The 16675-nt window shown below is 40.7% G+C and overlaps 1 protein-coding gene and 2 long non-coding RNA genes across 3 annotated transcripts in view; 2 read left to right on the forward strand and 1 right to left on the reverse strand.

The window, feature by feature from the left end:
• Positions 1-6451, forward strand: part of LOC138150089 (uncharacterized) — a 28465-nt gene extending 22014 nt beyond the window's left edge. Inside the window, exon 3 of the long non-coding RNA XR_011165506.1 lies at positions 4873-6451. This is a non-coding gene — a long non-coding RNA (uncharacterized lncRNA). The remainder of the gene's footprint in view (positions 1-4872) is intronic.
• IP6K3 (inositol hexakisphosphate kinase 3) overlaps positions 1-7244 on the reverse strand; it is a 37399-nt gene extending 30155 nt beyond the window's left edge. The window contains exon 1 of the mRNA XM_069073474.1: positions 6462-7244. The gene's annotated coding sequence lies outside the window, so the exon portion shown is untranslated. The remainder of the gene's footprint in view (positions 1-6461) is intronic.
• LOC138150090 (uncharacterized) overlaps positions 1-16675 on the forward strand; it is a 98262-nt gene that overhangs the window by 33969 nt on the left and 47618 nt on the right. The window lies entirely within an intron of this gene.

A 16675-nucleotide genomic window follows, 5' to 3' on the forward strand; every position in this document is an offset into this window, starting at 1 on the left:
CATCCATCCATCCATCCATCCATCCATCCATCCATCCATCCATCCATCCATTCCAATTCTAAATCTGTTACTGTTTGACCTTATCTGCTTTCCTTCTCCCTATTCTCCCTACCAGAGACGTAGAAAACCAATTCAGAGTCGGCCCCTGCTAATGACCCTCCCTGTTCTAGACTGCACTCAGGAAAAATGACCACACATATGTAAGATTTAGATCTAGAAGAGACCATCATCCCCTTATATTTCAGCCCCTACACAAATCAAACTAGATAAGGGGTTAGTTCAGTGTTATGTATTTGTTAACAAAGGAGGGTCCTTGGGTGAGTGAATGGGTAGGAGAGTCATTAGGAAATGTCAGTGATCAAATCTGATGATGATTTTGAATTGAGAAGATAGAGCTAGAAGGGAACATAGAGAACAACTAGACCAATCCCTTAACTTTATAGATGAGGAAACTGAGGCACAAGGAAGTTCACTGAGGTGGAATTTGAAGAATTTTATCAAAATAAGGGTACAAAATTAATATTATGGGCATTATGACCATTTTAAAAACAGGCAAACGGCCATCTTTTGCATATATGATTATAAGTTGTATCCAGTTGTCAAATTTTCATTCAAATCCATTAAAGATCACAAAAGGTGAAAATTTACCACTACATTGTTTCAAGATGGCAGTCCAAACCACCATTTGGCTTTCCTTTATATGTTTAAGCAATGTATTGAGTTTTATCAAAATTAGTTACTTCCCCCAAAACTAACGAACAGATTGGTGGAATGCTGAGCCCTCAAGTTGCAATAAAGACTTCATTCATCAGTTCATAAAACTGAATTCTATTCACAGGTCCTATCTAAACTGAGAGCTTGGAGCAAGCAGTAATTTTACAAGTTTGCACTTTGGTCATTTGACTAGTGTCATTGTAATATTTCTGAGGATGGCAGAGTCTGGGCAATGAAGTATTGGGGAAGGGACACAGGATTTGGAGACAAAGAATATGTGTTTGATTTCTAGCTTTGCAGTTTCCTCCCTGTGTGGTCTCAGGCAAATCATTGGGAGGAATTAATTTAATAAAATGAATAAATTGGATCAGATGATCTCTAAGGCTCCTTCCAGTTTTGTGATCTTATGAATACTGTCCACATACAAGGAACAATTAGAGAAACAAAGAAGACATCATCTGTAAGGGACTAAACTGAATATAATCAAGTGCTGAAGTGTGTGACAAGTGCTCTGGGTGGTCAGGAATACTAGAATTTGCAAGAGACCTCAGAGTTTATTAATTAAGTCTAATTAAGTTTATTATTAAGTCTAACCCTTGCAGGAAGCAGAAATACGTATAGATGCAGAAGACAGGCAAGGGCTTCTTAGGTGGAGAGGAAGAGCACAAATAAAAGGGCAAAGGCAAGAATTAGCACTTGGAAGGTCCAGTGAAAGGACTGTCTTGCCTGGGGAAGTTGGTTCTCATTGGAGAATCGAGGGAAAACTGATTAACCAGGAAGGGTAGGACCTGTTATAGGGACCCATTCCCAAATATTCGTTGCCTGGTCTTGCTGCAAGAGTAAACTTCAAAGGAACAAGCAGTGGAGGTTAGGAAGAAAATGGAAGCCAAGGTAATTGAGTTCAGGTGCTGGGCAGGCTTAGCATAACACAGTTGTAGAGTGGAGACTTTTCAGTGCAATGAGGCCCTAAGCCCTCTCTGACTGTGTTCTGAAAAATCTTGAGCAGGGAGTGAATATATGTGTGGGGGAAAGGGAAGGGTGAAGAAGGAAAATTATCAAGAAACAGCTTATAGCAGAAAAAGGAGTATAATATAAAAATGTGTCAAGTTGCAAAATTCAAAGGCTGGATGCTTTATGGCCTGCCCTCTCACCACGGAGCCTCTAATGTACATTTCACAGGCTTCTCTGGGTTTAGAGGTTTTGTACAAATACCATTCAATGTCTTTGTGATGCCCAAGGGAGCATTTTTTAATCTATTAGAGATGAGAGGACCTGAAAACCATTTAAAGTCGCTTAGGTTGTAATGGGCAGGAGAGTTTAGAAGTGTCTTATGAGGTGGAGGGTCATGTATCATGCTGGGTCATCTGGACTGGGAAGACAAGACAATTTTCCAGGAAAAAAGAATTTTTTAACAAAGGAATTTTTTTTAATGCTCTAAAGATTCTTCAAGGTCCAAAGGCACTACCACCCTTCCATTTCACAGGGGTGGGTGAAATCATGAAATCTCTACTGAATGAATGAGAAAACTGAAAGGGACCTCAGAGACCATCTTTCATTTTATAGTAGGGAGGGAGATTGGGGTACAGAGACAATAACTGACTTGCCAAAAGTCACGCAAAGGTAGAGAAGGACTCAAACCCTGTCAATTCTCTTTGATTATTTTGAACAAACATTCATAAAAGTCTCCCTTTGTGCAAGATATTATGCTAGTCACCAGTGATAGAAAGATGAAAAAACACAAAATTACAAAGATGAAAAATTATATAATCTCTGTCCTCAGGGAGCTTACAATTGAGTAGGGATTGAGACATTTACACAAATAGCTGTAATACAAGTCCAATGTACTTTCCAGTAGTGCTGACACATGGCCTCTAGCCATGCTCTGAAATATATATCTTTTGAATTCATTCATTTCCCTGGGAAGGTCTGGTCTCCACAAAGTGGTACTTAATATCTTCCGATGTCAGAAACTTATTCCAGGCTTTGTTTTATCCTTTGGAAGGGAGAATTTTTTTTTCCTTTCCTCCTCTTTCTCTTAACATTTAAAGTCTCCAAACATTTCCTAGACTTGAAGACCAAATGTGATTTTAATACAGGCATTATTAGTTTAGGGGCCCTTCAGCCGCTGACAAATATAGTTAACGACTCTAGCAATGTTCTGATCGGGCTGTCAGGATGGAAGAAACATGGGGAAAAGATGACTAGAGAGTCTGAACACCACTTGAACAATAGCTATTCTGGGTAGAGGAGGGAGATTCTATTATTTTTTCTCCTCTTCCTCCTCCTCTTCTTCCTTCTCCTTTCCATGTCCTCTTCTCCTTCTCTTCCTCACATCTAGCTCTCATAAACAAGTATGGGACTGGACAACAGGAACCCAACAGACTGATGGTTCCAAAGGATGTCCTCTTAGGTAGGCTTCCTGGCCTGAACCTCTCTCACAGGATTTAGAGCTGGACAGGACCTTACAGATCATCTAAGCCCATCTTATTATATCATAGATGAAGAAATTGAAGCCCAGAAAGGGGAATCATATTCATCTAGTAAGTAAGCAGTAAGAACCCGAAATTTGGAACAAGATTTTCTGACTCCAAATCTGTAACAACATACCACACCACACCATGTAGCCTTTCAGCCCTTAAGAAATATCTTAGGGTCTCTTATATTGCAAAATGCAAGGGCGTGAGTTCCAGTATCCACTTTCTCCTTGCGTTCCTCCAAGTAATGTGATCTGCAAACTCTTTTGCAAAAGGGACCTATTAAGAGATGTGACATTTGAGTTTTGCTGGTGGTTAGGATGATAATTTCATGAAAGTGCCAGCTGCAAGGGGAAATGACTTTTTAATGTTGGAACAAATGCATCAGTGAGGTGGTGAATGTAGGGGTGTGTGTGTGTGTGTGTGTGTGTGTGTGTGTGTGTGTGTGTGTGTGTCTGTTGGTTTGTGTGCTCAGGCACCAGCCACTGACTTCAGTGTCCCTGGGGAGGCCAGAGGGAAAGATTTTGTCCAGCAGAGGGCAGCCTCTGGTACTGTCCAGAAACCTCTTAGAGGCATTTATTTAGTGGGCCCTTAGCTCAATACCCCACATTATGAAGGCAGGCTGCCTGCTTAGGAGTGAGTGATCCACCCAAATGGATCCAGAGAGAACAGGGAGGTAGCCTAGCTATAGATAGAGAAAAGACGATGGGATCAGAACATCTGAAAGAAAAAGAGCATCCCAAACACAAACAAGACAGTTTTTTAAGCTGAGCTACACAGTGACCCTCTTAAATCTCATGGAACTCTCTCAGAAGGAGAAATCTCTCCCCTCTCCTCATCCCCATTCCCAGGCTGCACATGACTAGGATAAAATCAAGCTTATCTGGGGGCTGGGTGAAAGGTTGACCCTCTTGGGAGTTTTCCAACCTGAGAAAGTTGGATTCACATGGTGGACTGACACCCTGTCAAGGGCTTGGGAAAACTAGTCACAGAATCTCAGAACTGAAGGGACTTTGGAGGCCTCATAGGGCCCCACCCCCCAAACACACACACTACCCCCAACAACAGCATCATTGGAGTTTTTACACTTTAAAGTTTGCAAAGCACTTTATTAGTGGTTGTTCAACCACCTCTGGAAGACCTCTAGTAAAGGCAACCTGTTACTTTTGGAGACAGCCCATGGTACCTCTTAGATAATTTAGCTTAACCCCCTCATTTGTATAGATGGAGAAACTGAGGTTTAGAGAAGGACAGCGACTTGTGGGAAGTCATATAACAAGGCAGTGGCAGCTCCTTCTTACTCTTTGACCATTCTCAAATTTCCCTGGTCCCCCGTTCCAAGGTTGGCTCCATATGGGGAGCTGGCTGTTGCCCTTCCCCTAATTTTTCACTTCCTTCTGCTTCCTGCTCTGTTAGCTGTTGCTGCATTGCTTCTCCATGAATTTTAAAGTGCGCCTTTTCTATGTCTCCCTCAGCTTCTGACTTGATGGGGAAAGAATAATTGTGCTGCGTGGCAAAGCACCGCAAAATGAAACACTCGCTGTGCTCCACACAGCCTCCCATCAATCCTGGGAGTTTCGATCCTCCCCCATGCCTCCCCCTCCTCCAGCCCTCTCTTGGCTTCTGTTTGGATTTTCTTCCCTGAAAGAATATGATCATAAAGTTTATTGTTGTTCCTTTGCAGCCCCCAGTGAACAAGATGCCGGCAAAACAGATTTCTGCATGTGAAGGATTTATTCTGCTGCCTTGCTCCATAGGAGGACCAAAAAGAAAAAAAAATAGAGAAAATGGGAATTCCATTAAGTGTAATGGATTGAGCAGGCAGAACCTCTACTTCCACCGAAGCTTATATGTGTCATTCAACAAAGGGACTGGCCTATGATGAGGATCCTAATCTTTCCCCAAGGAGTTACTTTTGAAGTGGGAGGCAGTGACACTTTAGAGTCAGGGACCTGATTTTATTCTGCTGCCTCCTAGCTGCATGATCTTAGAAGAATCATTTCCCTTCTCTTGGCCTCAGTTTTCTCCTCTGTAAAATGAGAGTATTGGGTCCTTAAAGTTCTGTATGAAACAAATACATCTCTGAATAGAGTAGGGAGGCTAGCTGTTTGTTACATGCTTACCTGGGAACCCCATAAAGTTGAAGGGAGGGTCTGGGTGCTTGTGGCCATTGTCAGACCATGTAAGACTTCAAGAGTGAAATCAACTGTTTTGGGAACCTTGATTTCATAGGGAATAGAAGGGGAACCAGTCCCCAAAGGCTCTCTCATTCCCAGGGAGCCAGTGGTTAGCGTTTGGGCTTTTTGGTAGCAGAGAACTCACTGATCCCAATCTTTGGTTCTCTGTATCCATAGGGCCTAATTGGTTAGTAACCCCAAGCTTGTCAAAACATTTAGGAATCTGTCTTCTCTTTATCAATAAATTTACAGAAAATCTGGAGTCCTCTAGAGGGGCCTAAAGCCTTAACCTAGACCCAGCCATTGATGTCATTTGGACTACTCCACATAACTGGAGGGCTGCTAGGGACAGGACATGCTGTTCCTTTAGTCTCTCCTCTCTGAACTGATTCCCTGGGGTATCTCCTGCTTCCCTTGGCATGGAACTGGTCCATGGGGCAGCTATCTTGAACATGCCATTTTGGTCAGTACTGCTGTCTTTACTGGCTGAGTGTGGGTTGCTAGTGCCTATTCTTTATTAAGCATTAAATACAGACACACAGTGAATCATTTAGAATTAGCCTCAGTCTAGGGGTTTTTTCCTTCTTTCTTCTTTTTTTCCCATCCCAAGTACTTCTGTAATAGTCAGCTGGGAAAGGATTCTTCACTTAATCTTCTTTCTCAAATTCTCATTACTCCTCTCCCCTCATCCATTTTATCACCTCTGTCCTCCTCTCTTATCCTCACCCACGTATCCCTAGCATCACAGCAATAATAGCCTAGCCATGATAGTGGGTTGGGGGTAATAGTTAAAGGGTACAGTGAGAGTTCAAATACATATTTCTTTTTCTCTGACTTTCATTAACATCTTACAAATGCCATACTCCCTTCCACCGAGTGCTGAATTATCAACAACTGAGAAGGACACAGGCTTCTTCTTTTGCAGGTGGCTTTTGCAGGTGGCAGCAATGGGTATGGAGTACAATGGGCCCAACCCCTAGGAGTAGAGTATCTCCTCCCTATTGTCTTGGGCAACTTCAATCAACTTAGTGCCTCCTTTACTGTCTCCCACTGTGTCTACCTGCTAAAGATACCCAGTTTCCTGGGCAACACTCACCAGGTGCAGATCTGAGAATGGGAAGAGAAGCCTCTGGACTCCTTGAAGAAGCTCTTTTTCTTGGTGCCCTGCTTTAGTTGGATTTTGTGCTCTGCACAGCCTGGCTTGTACTCTGCTGGGTTGCTGGAGTGGAAAATCCTGGTGGGTCAGGCAGCCAATGGGGTTGGGGGAAGGGAGTGTCACCTGACCTTCAGCAGAACAGTTGGCAAGACTGGGGTATGCTCAGCTGTCATCTGTGGGGTCACCACAGGGTGGGGGTGGATGGGTGGAGAGGATTGGGTAAGGGTGAAAGATAGAGAAGGGGGAAGGGAAAGGAGTAAAAGGGAGAAAGGAGTAAGAGATTGAGGTTAAGGAAGATGATTAAAAAGGGAAAAATGAGGAAGTTGAGAGGAAGAGTGAGAAAGCAAGAAGAAAGAAGAGAATGAGAAAAGAAAGATGAAGGTGAAAATGAGAAGAGAGGGGAAAAAAGATATGGGTGGGGGAATGGAAGAAGGTCAGAGAAGAAGAGAGATACATACATGGCTAATTGAAAGAGATTCAGTGCTGCCATTTTGTTATGGAAAGTGGGACCAACCTAGCTATGGCAGCAGAAAGCGTGGAATTTCTTAGTCTCCCTCTCCGTGAGGGTCTAGTGTGCTTTCCTAGGAAAGCTTGATAATTCCCTACCCTTAGAAACAAGGATGGGTTTCTTTTCTTTTTTAAAAATTTAAAATATATTTATTTATTTCATTAAAATTTCCCAGTTACATGTAAAAAAATATTAACAATCATTTAAAAAATTGTTTCCCTTTTGCCACTCCCCCCTCCTCAAGAAGGCAAGCAATTTGATACTGATTATACATGTGAAGTAATTTGAAAAACATTTCCATATTAACCATGTTGCAAGAGAAAACAGATAAAAAAAACCCAAAAAAATAAAGTTAAAAAAAAAAGGTATACTTCAATCTGCATTCCAAGTTCATCAGTTCTCTGGAGGCAGATAGCATTTTTCATTATGGATGCTTTGATCCATTGTCTTGATCAGAGTGGCTAAGTCTTTCACAGTTGATCATACTAACAATATTACTTTTACCATGTACAATGTCCTCCTGGGGTTCTTCTCACTTCACTTTATCCAAGTTCATATAAGTCTTCCCAGTTTTTTTTCTGAAGACATCCTCATCATTTCTTTTTTTTTTTTTATATAAAGCAATAGGGGTTAAGTAACTTGCTTAAGGTTACACGGACAGTTATTTCTGGGTGTGGTGCTGAGTATCTGAGCCCTGATTTGATCCCCAGGTCATTCTGACACTGGAGCCAGTACTCTTACTTGCTGAGCCACCTGGCCACCCCTAAGCAATTGGGGTTAAGTAACTTGCTCAAGGTTACACGGCCAGGTGTTTCTGGGTGGGTGCTAAGTGTCTGAGCCCGGATTCGATCCCCAGGTCATCCCAACACTGGAGCCGGTGCTCTTACTTGCTGTGCTACCTGGCTGCCCCAATCCTCATCATTTCTTAAAGCATGATAGTATTCCATCACAATCACATACCACAACTTCTTCAACCATTTCCCCAATTGATAGTCATTCCTTCAATTTCCAATTCTTTGCCAACACAAAAATAGCTGCTACAAATATTTTTGTACAAATAGATTCTTTTCCTTTTTCTTTGATCTCTTTGAGTTATAAACCTAGTATGGTTATGGATAGTTTTATAGATTTTTGAGCATAGATCCAAATTGCTCTCCAGAATGGTTGGACCAGTTCACAACTCCACCAACAGTACATTAGTGTCTCAATTTTTCCACATCTTTTCCAGCATTTGTCATTTTCCTTTTCTGTCATGTTAGCCAATAGTTGTGAGGTCATATTTCAGAGTTGTTTTAATGTGTAATTCTCTAATCATTAGTGATTTAGGGCATTTTTTTTCTTGTGACTATTGATAGCTTTGATTTCTTCTTCTAAAAACTGCCTTTTCCTATGCTTTCACCATTTATCAACTGGGGAATGGCTCTTATTTTTATAAATTTGACTCAGTTCTCTATCAGAGAAAGCTCATTATAAATTTTTCCCCCCAGTTTTCTGTTTTCCTTCCAATTTTAGCTACATTAATTTTATTTGTGCAAAAATCCTTTTAATTTCATGTAATCAAAATTATCCATTTTACTTCCTGTGATCCTTTCTATTTTTTGTCAGGTTACAAACTCTTCCCTTATCCATAGATCTGACTGGCACATATTTTTTTCTTTTTCTTTTTAGCAGGAACTGAATCTTAATTTTTATTCTAAAAGCCAAGTTTTTATTTTTCTTTTTTATATAGAATTAGTTGATTTATTTTTAGTTTTTCAACATTCACTTTCATAAAATTTTGAGTTTTAAATTTATTCCCCCTCCCTTTCTTCCTTCCTCCCAAAGACAGCATGCATTTTGACATAGGCTCTACTTATACATTCATATTAAACATATTTTCACATTAGTCATGATGTAAAGAAGAATTAAAACTAATAGGAGGTATTGTGAGAAAGAAGAAACAAAACAAAACAACAAAAGAAAAGGAGAACAAATAGTATGTTTCCGTCTGCTTTCAGATGCTAAAGTTCTTTCTTTGGATGTGGATAGCATTTTCCATCCCGAGTCTTTTGAAGTTGTCTCAGATCTTTGCATTGATGAGAAAAACTAAGTATCACAGTGTGGCTGTTACTGTGTACAATGTTCTTCTGGTGGTTCTCATTTCATTCAACATCAGTTCATATAAGTCTTTCCAGGTTTTTCTGAAGTTCACCTGTTCATCATTTCCTATAGCACAATAGTATTCCATTACATTCATAGGCCACAACTTGTTCAGCCATTCCCCAATTGATGGGCACCCCCCAATTTCCAATTCTTTGCCTCCACAAAAAGAGCTGCTATAAATATTTTTGTACATGTGGGTCCTTTTCCCATTTTTATGATCATTTTGGGATACAACCGTAGAAGTCAAAGGGTCAAAGGGAATGCATGATTTTATAGCCCTTTAGGCATAGTTCCAAATTACTCTCCAGAATGGTTGGGTCTGTTCACAGCTCCACCAATAATGCATTAGTGTCCCAAGTTTCCATGACAGGTACATTTTTTCCATATTTCCCTAATTTACTTATGATATCACCCTTTATGTCTAAATTATTTATCCATTTTGACCTGAACCTTAGAATACAGTGTGAGATGTTGGTCTATGCCTAGTTTCTGCCAAACTGCTTTCCAGTTTTCCCAGCAATTTTTATTAACTGTCAAGTTCTTTCTCCAAAAGCTTGGATCTTTGGGTTTACCAAACACTAATCTAGTGATTATTATGGTCATTTACTACTGTGTATTATGTACATAATCTGTTCCATTGACTTATCACTATTTAATAGTCAGTACCAGATTGTTTTGATGATTATTGCTTTGTAAGATAGTTTGAAATCTGGTACTGCTAGGCTACCTTCTGTAACATTTCTTTTTCATCAATTCAAGAATATGAAATTCTTGAACTTTTATTCTTCCAGATGAATTTCATTATTTTTTCTAGTTCTATAAAATATTTCTTTTATAGTTTGATTGGTATGGCACTGAATAAATAAATTAACTTAGGTGGAATTGTCATTTGTATTATATTGGCTCAGTCTACCCATGAGCGATGAATAGTTCTCTAGTTGTTTAGATCTGTCTGTGTGAAAAGTGTTTTGTAATTGTGTTTATATAATCTTTTGGTTTGTCTTAGCAGATAGACTTCTAAGTAGTTTGTCTGCAGTTATTTTAAATGGGATTTCTCTTTCTATCTCTTGCTGCTGGGTTTTGCTGGTAGTATATAGAAATGCTGATGATTTACGTGGGTTTAATTTATATCCTGCAACTTTGCTGAAGTTAATTGTTTCACTAGTTTTTTAATTGGTTCTCCAAAGTTCTCTAAGTATACCACCATATCATCTGCAAAGAGCGATAGTTTTGTTTTCTCATTGCCTGTTTTTATTCCTTTAATTTCTTTTTCTTTTCTTATTGCTATAGCTAATATTTCTAGTACACCATTGAATAATAGTGGTGATAACAGGCATTCTTGCTTCACCCCTGAGTTTATTGGGAAGGCTTCAAGTTTATCCCTGTTATGCTTACTCTTGGTTTTAGATAGATACTACTTATTATTTTAAGAAGGGCTCCATTTATTCCTATACTTTCTGTGGGCTGCTCAGCGTCCAGCACTTAGCATGATCCAGAGATGTGAATAAGAAATGACCAGGCCATCTGGGTAGTTCAAGGAAGAACAATGAACTCCATTTATTGATTCTCAGGACAAGGTTTTTATAGAGCAAAAGAGACAAAGGAAGAGGACTCAAGTTTTCTAATAATTACCTAGTCTGTTGTATCCTGGAAGTAGTACAGATTAGATAATTTGATAAGGATTTGTTATCTAGGAGACCAAAGTCTTAGGGTAAGACCTTTGATCTAGGCCTCAGGTATCTGCTAATGCAGCTGCAGTCATAAACAGATACGATTAAGAGCAAAATTCAAAGCCAAAGCTGCAATCCTCAAAAGACATCACGATTAGAGCTGACCACCCAAAGATAGTGCAGAATCAAATATTTTGGGCCTCAATAACTAAAGTTTTGGGGTATAGCCTATGGATCTCAGAACTCAAACAACATCCTTTTAAATGCAACCCATGTCAAAAGAACTCAGGAGCTAACTTAGTAAAAAGTCTCATCTCAAAGAGGTCTTTGATATTCGGGTCCACTGATATCAAGGTAATTATCTGAAGTCCTGGCTCAGGCCTCTTTGGCTCCCAACATTCTAGTGTTTTAATAGGAATGGGTTTTGCATTTTGTTGCATCTATTGATAAAATCATCTTATTTTTGTTATTTTTGTCATTGATATGATGGAATTGTTTTTCCTGTTGTTCTGCAGACTGGCTGAAATTGATGCAAAGAGGTTAATAAACTTTTATAAAGTCACAAAGGAAGTTTGAAATCTATCTCCAATTAGAATGTGTATTAATAATCACTAAACAGAATCTCTTAAATCTGTTGGTTAGACCTTAGGTTGGTTAGATGGATATTCCATAACCTGCAGGGTTGCTTCTAATCTTTTCTGAATAGATTTCAATTTGATGCATGTCTAGAACCTACAACCTCCCTTTAGGATCTGATTTCAGGAATTTCTACTTTTTGTCTGTCACCTGTAATCCAGGTGATAGGGTCCCCTCCAAGCAAAGGGACTTTTGCTTTGGTCTTAATGAACACTGAATTCATCCTAGAGGAGAGCTAACCTCCAAAAAGGGGAATCAGACTTCTTGTGATCTCTATGGCTTGTTATACCCTCACCTGGGAGGTCCAGGAAAAATCTCTAAAATAAAGCCAGCTCATGTTTAAAGTCAATCCAAGGGTGACGACTTACTCTGTGTGAGAGGTATTATTATAATTCCTGATTTTATTCCTTGAACCCAACAGAGGAAAAGAAAAAGGGAGATAAGCATGAAGAGAAAGTTGTAGTGACCAAAAAGAGAAAATCACTAGTGAGGGTGGGGATGGGGCTACCAAGTACATCACCAAATCTATCACCATGACCTAAAAGGTGGAAGAAGATGAAGAAACCTTCAAGGAGAAGCTAGTGACTGTTCCCACACTATAATCAAAGAAGTCAGAGTGATTAAGAGAATCAAGTTGGGTGCAAAAGGTTAAAGCAGACTTCAAAATGTGTGTCATTGATGGCTTCAAAGCAGAACCTGTTTTCCCATGAGGGGTCCAGACGCTGCATTTTACTTTATCAACATAAGGGACCTTCATGGAAGCTTAGGGTGTGCTTCCTTCACAGTCTTTGGGGGATTAACAGTGCCTGATCTGTAATGTATGTACCTAGGAAGTTTTTCTTTTTCCCATTTGCTAAGCTGTTGGAAGGGGTGGGAGGACACACTGGAGGAATGTCTTGAGATGCATTAAGCAAAGATTCAACTGTGCCAAAAATATCTAATGCTACTACTACTAATAATAACAATAATGAAACAGAACTTTTATCTTTAAGAAAGATAATTTTGAATAATTCTGTTTACCTCATTGATGCAATTAAAATAGGGTTCCATTCACAGGAGAACCTCTGACATATATAGTTTGCAACCTTTTATGGATTGGTCTAAAATTTCCCAGAAGTTTTTGCTCAATAAAGGTCATATTGTAAACATGGAAAAAGAAAACCAAAACCAAAATGTGTGTGTTTGAGGGGAGGGCATCTAGGTGGTGCAGTATATAGAATGCCAGGCCTGGAGACAGAAAGACTTATCTTTGTGAGTTCAAATCCAGCTCCAGACACTTACTACCTGTGTGACCCTGAGCAAGTCACTTAGACCTGTTTGCTTCAGGTCCTCATCTGTGAAATAAGCTGGAAAGGAAACAACAAACAACTCCAGTATCTTTGCTAAGAAAACCCCAAATGAGGTCATGGAGAATTGGACATGACTGAACAATTTTGTGTGTGTGTGTGGGGGGGGGGCAGATTCATGATATCTCCAGAAATGAGTGTAATGTAGAAATGTATAAATTTAAACTAAAGGAAAATTCTGACAACTTACCCTGTGTGAGAGGTAGTATTATGGGTTCCAGTTTATCATTGAAAGAATTAAACCTCTGAGGGAGGGATTTGACCATTGCAATACAAGTGCTAAACATCAGAGCTGAGACTCAAACTCATATCTTCTAGTTCGAAGTCCAGTTCCTTTTCTATTAAAACACATAGTATTTTTCCTTGCCTGCCACAGAAACTTTGCCTCTTAGAAGTTCCTAGTTCTCCCTTTCCTCCAATTGAAGCCCATTCCCCCTTTACTCTAGCTTAAGAGTGGGGAACCTGTGGCCTCAAGGCCACATGTGGCTCTCTAGGTCCTCAAGTTTGGCCCTTTGACTGAATCCAAATTTCACAGAACAAATCCCCTTAATAAAAGAATTTGTTCTGTAAAACTTGGACTTAGTTGAAATGCTGCACCCAAGGACCTAGAAGGCCACTTGTGGTCGCAGGTTCCCTACCCCTGCTCTAGCTAATCAGTGAATCAGTCAACAGATATTTAAGTATCTATTATAAGCCCGGTCCTGTGGTAGATGTGGTGGAGAAAACAGAAGAATAGGGACAATATTTTCTGACCCTGAGAAGCTAGAGGTGACTATCTGTTTGGGGGATACTCATGAAACAATTAGAGAATGAGGCAAGATATCATTGTCCTGAATTGATAGGGCTGATATTGTGACTGTGCTGTGGGAGCTCAGAGGAATAACGAGAACTGGGATGGCCCAGTAAAATATAATTATGGTGTGTGCAGGAAACAAGGAGACTAGATTAATCAAAGTGGAAGATGCATGTAGAGCAGTAGGAGATAAGGCAGAAAAGGAAAACTGGAACAATATTGTGGAGGGCTTTGAAAACTAGGCTGAGAAGTTTCTACTTTATTCTGTGGAGAAGGGAGAGTCATTGAAGGTTTTTGAGCAGTGGTATTACTTGATGAAAGGAATGTTTGGGGACAATTCATTGCCCCCCAAATGATCTTGATTCATGATTTTCCTTAGTGGTTTGGCCCAATTGCCATTTTCCCTCAAATTTTCCATTTGTCAGTAATATCTGGATGGATTCAACCTGGCATTGGTGCCACTCATTTTAGTGTCCACCAAATTGTTTATCTGAAGAGGATCCAGCACACATGAATTATTGTGTATTTGACTTGCTGTTTAAAGGCTCCTGTTCCACCTGCTTCAGAGTAGAACATTATTAGTGCTATCCATCTTTCCCTGAACATTTCAATCCTGACAGAAGGAGGCTTGGGAGGATGACTGTGCTTTTGAACTGAGGATTTATAGTAAGTCTGTAACTTTGTACTTGGTATCCTCAAGATACCACAGCCACCCAGCTGTCTCTCTTCCAGTTCCACATATACCCTTCAAGGGCTGGTCACTTGTGACAACCAGTTCCCAGAGCTTTCTAAGCAAATAAAGCCTTTCTGTTCACAAACCCTTATCACCACTATGAACCTTTCTGTGTGTGATGTCCTCCATAGTCACAGATCCTTTTACAGCCTATTAGTAAGATGCTTTTGGCTAGCTTGTTTCACATTCCTTGTGTCATGATATGGAAACAAAATGTTTTGTTGTTATATTAATAAATGATTATACTTAATTATAACTGCAATGTACAGCCCAAGGGGTGCCCCTTACCTCAAGGGTTTCTTGTGCAAGCATGACTCACAAAGTCTGGATTCAGCCTTCAGGGAGCCTAACAGAAGGAAATCAGGCTTTTCTCATATATTTGACTCATTATTCCCCAATCCCCAACGAGAATTCTGGTGAAAAAATATCTAAAACAAAACTTAAATATGGCTCATGTCCAGGGTCTCTTCAAAATGGATTAACAAGATTCCTTCCAGAAAATATGCTAATTGTGCAAAGTAGGCATCAGTTATAGGGACAGCTATTTATTTTCCCACCACAAAATAGGTGCCTAAAATTCCATGACTTTTCTTTGAGTTATCTCCTGCTCTTTCCATCTTCTCCACCTCTTCCAAACTCCATGGAAGGAGTTTTTTGGGTTTCTGGTATTTGCGCTAGGCTAGCCTAGCACACCAGGCAGAGCAGATGGACATTTACATAATATGAATAAGAGGCCCCTAGGAAGGCCCTCTCACACCACATACCCCCAAATCCTTCTTTCACCAGTCTTCTTGGGGCAGGGTCATGTATTTGGATTAAGGTAAGATTCCCTATTGAATAGGTAATAAGATCCCTATTGTTACCGTGTTGGGGGGGTGGGTAGGGGGAGGGAGGATGCAACGTTAGCATTAGCACATTTGCACAGATTAGGTGATCAGTTTAAAAGAGAGCAGGAGCTGGAGGGGTTGCGACACAGAATTTTTGATTGGAGGCAGGATAGTGCAATGGATGGAGTGCCAGGCTAGGAGTCAGAAGATGGGTTCTTATGCTCATTTCTGCCTTCCTGCTTACTAGCTGTGTGATCTTGAGCGAGGCCCTTTAGGAATGAATGAATGAAAAGCATTTATGAAGCACTTCACTGTACAGGCACTGTGCTAGGTTGTGGGGACGCAGACTGAATAGTAAGACAGTCCGTATGCCCAAGGAGCTCATGCTGTGTTGGTGGGGACAACATACATGGAGGGTCTCAGCTACAAGTAGTATGGAGAGGTCCCTTGGTTATTAGAGTGCCAAGGTAAAGCCTTTAATGTCATTTCCATTGATAAGATCCTACCAGTTTCTGATGTGCAGCAATTTGACAGTGACGAGGACTTTGGTGACAAGGACTTTCTTTCTGGGATCTTCAATGGCCAGGCTGCATCCCTACAGGGGCCGCTTCCCAAGGTGGTGACTGAGGGTTCTAGTCTGGAAGCATCATCACTCCAGAGCTCTTGGGCTGTCCCCACATGAGTCTGAGAGGAGGCGGTGGTCCAGGGGTGGTGGTGGCTGGCCTTCTTTCCACAAGAGTGGCTTCCCCAGATGATGGCTGTGAGGGTTGGATTAGAAGTAAGACCAGTGGGATGGGAGGTTCCCATGCTCATCTAATTGTCAGCATCTGTTGCTGGAGGTGGACCTCCTCCCTCATGATTTCTGCCCCCCGTGATGGCAGGGATGGGGGGGTCTGGGCTGGAAGTAGGTCTGGTGGTTTGGGGGACACTGAGTCTCTATTAGAGTGTGGGGGAGGGTGACAGGCAAAGTGGAGGCAGTGGTTCAGCTTGCCTTGGTGCATGCTGCCGCCTCTATCCCTCTATAACCCTCATTTTCTCACATGGAAAGTAGACATGATAAGAGAAATATGTATAGTTTAATGACATGGGATGGGAAGGCCTGGGCTGGAATTCTGACTTTCCTGCTTATGGTCAGTGTGTCTTCAGGCAAGTCGTTATTCCTTTTAGGGCCTCAGTTTCCTCTTCCTCCTTTATAAAATGAAGGACTGGGAGGGCATAATCATTTGGGGCCTTTAAGGCTCGAGATTCTCTTCCCAGGTTGTGAAGAGATGTTTTATAGGTATATAGCCATATTTACAGGTAATGTAAGATTGCATTTGTGTCACAGTGGGTAGAATTCTTGAGTTGGAGTTCTGTGTTCAGATCTAGCCTCAGATATTTTCTAGCTGTGTGACCTTGGGCAAGTCACTTAATTTCTTTCAGCTTCAGTTACTTCTTCTTCTTCTCCTTCTCCTTCTTCTTCTTCTTCTTCTTCTTCTTCTTCTTCTTCTTCTTCTTCT

This window comes from Petaurus breviceps, unplaced genomic scaffold (genome assembly GCF_028583685.1).
Source record: "Petaurus breviceps papuanus isolate PSGF00001 unplaced genomic scaffold, PetGlider_PUasm1.0 90865, whole genome shotgun sequence".
In the NCBI taxonomy this organism is placed as follows: Eukaryota; Metazoa; Chordata; class Mammalia; order Diprotodontia; family Petauridae; genus Petaurus; species Petaurus breviceps.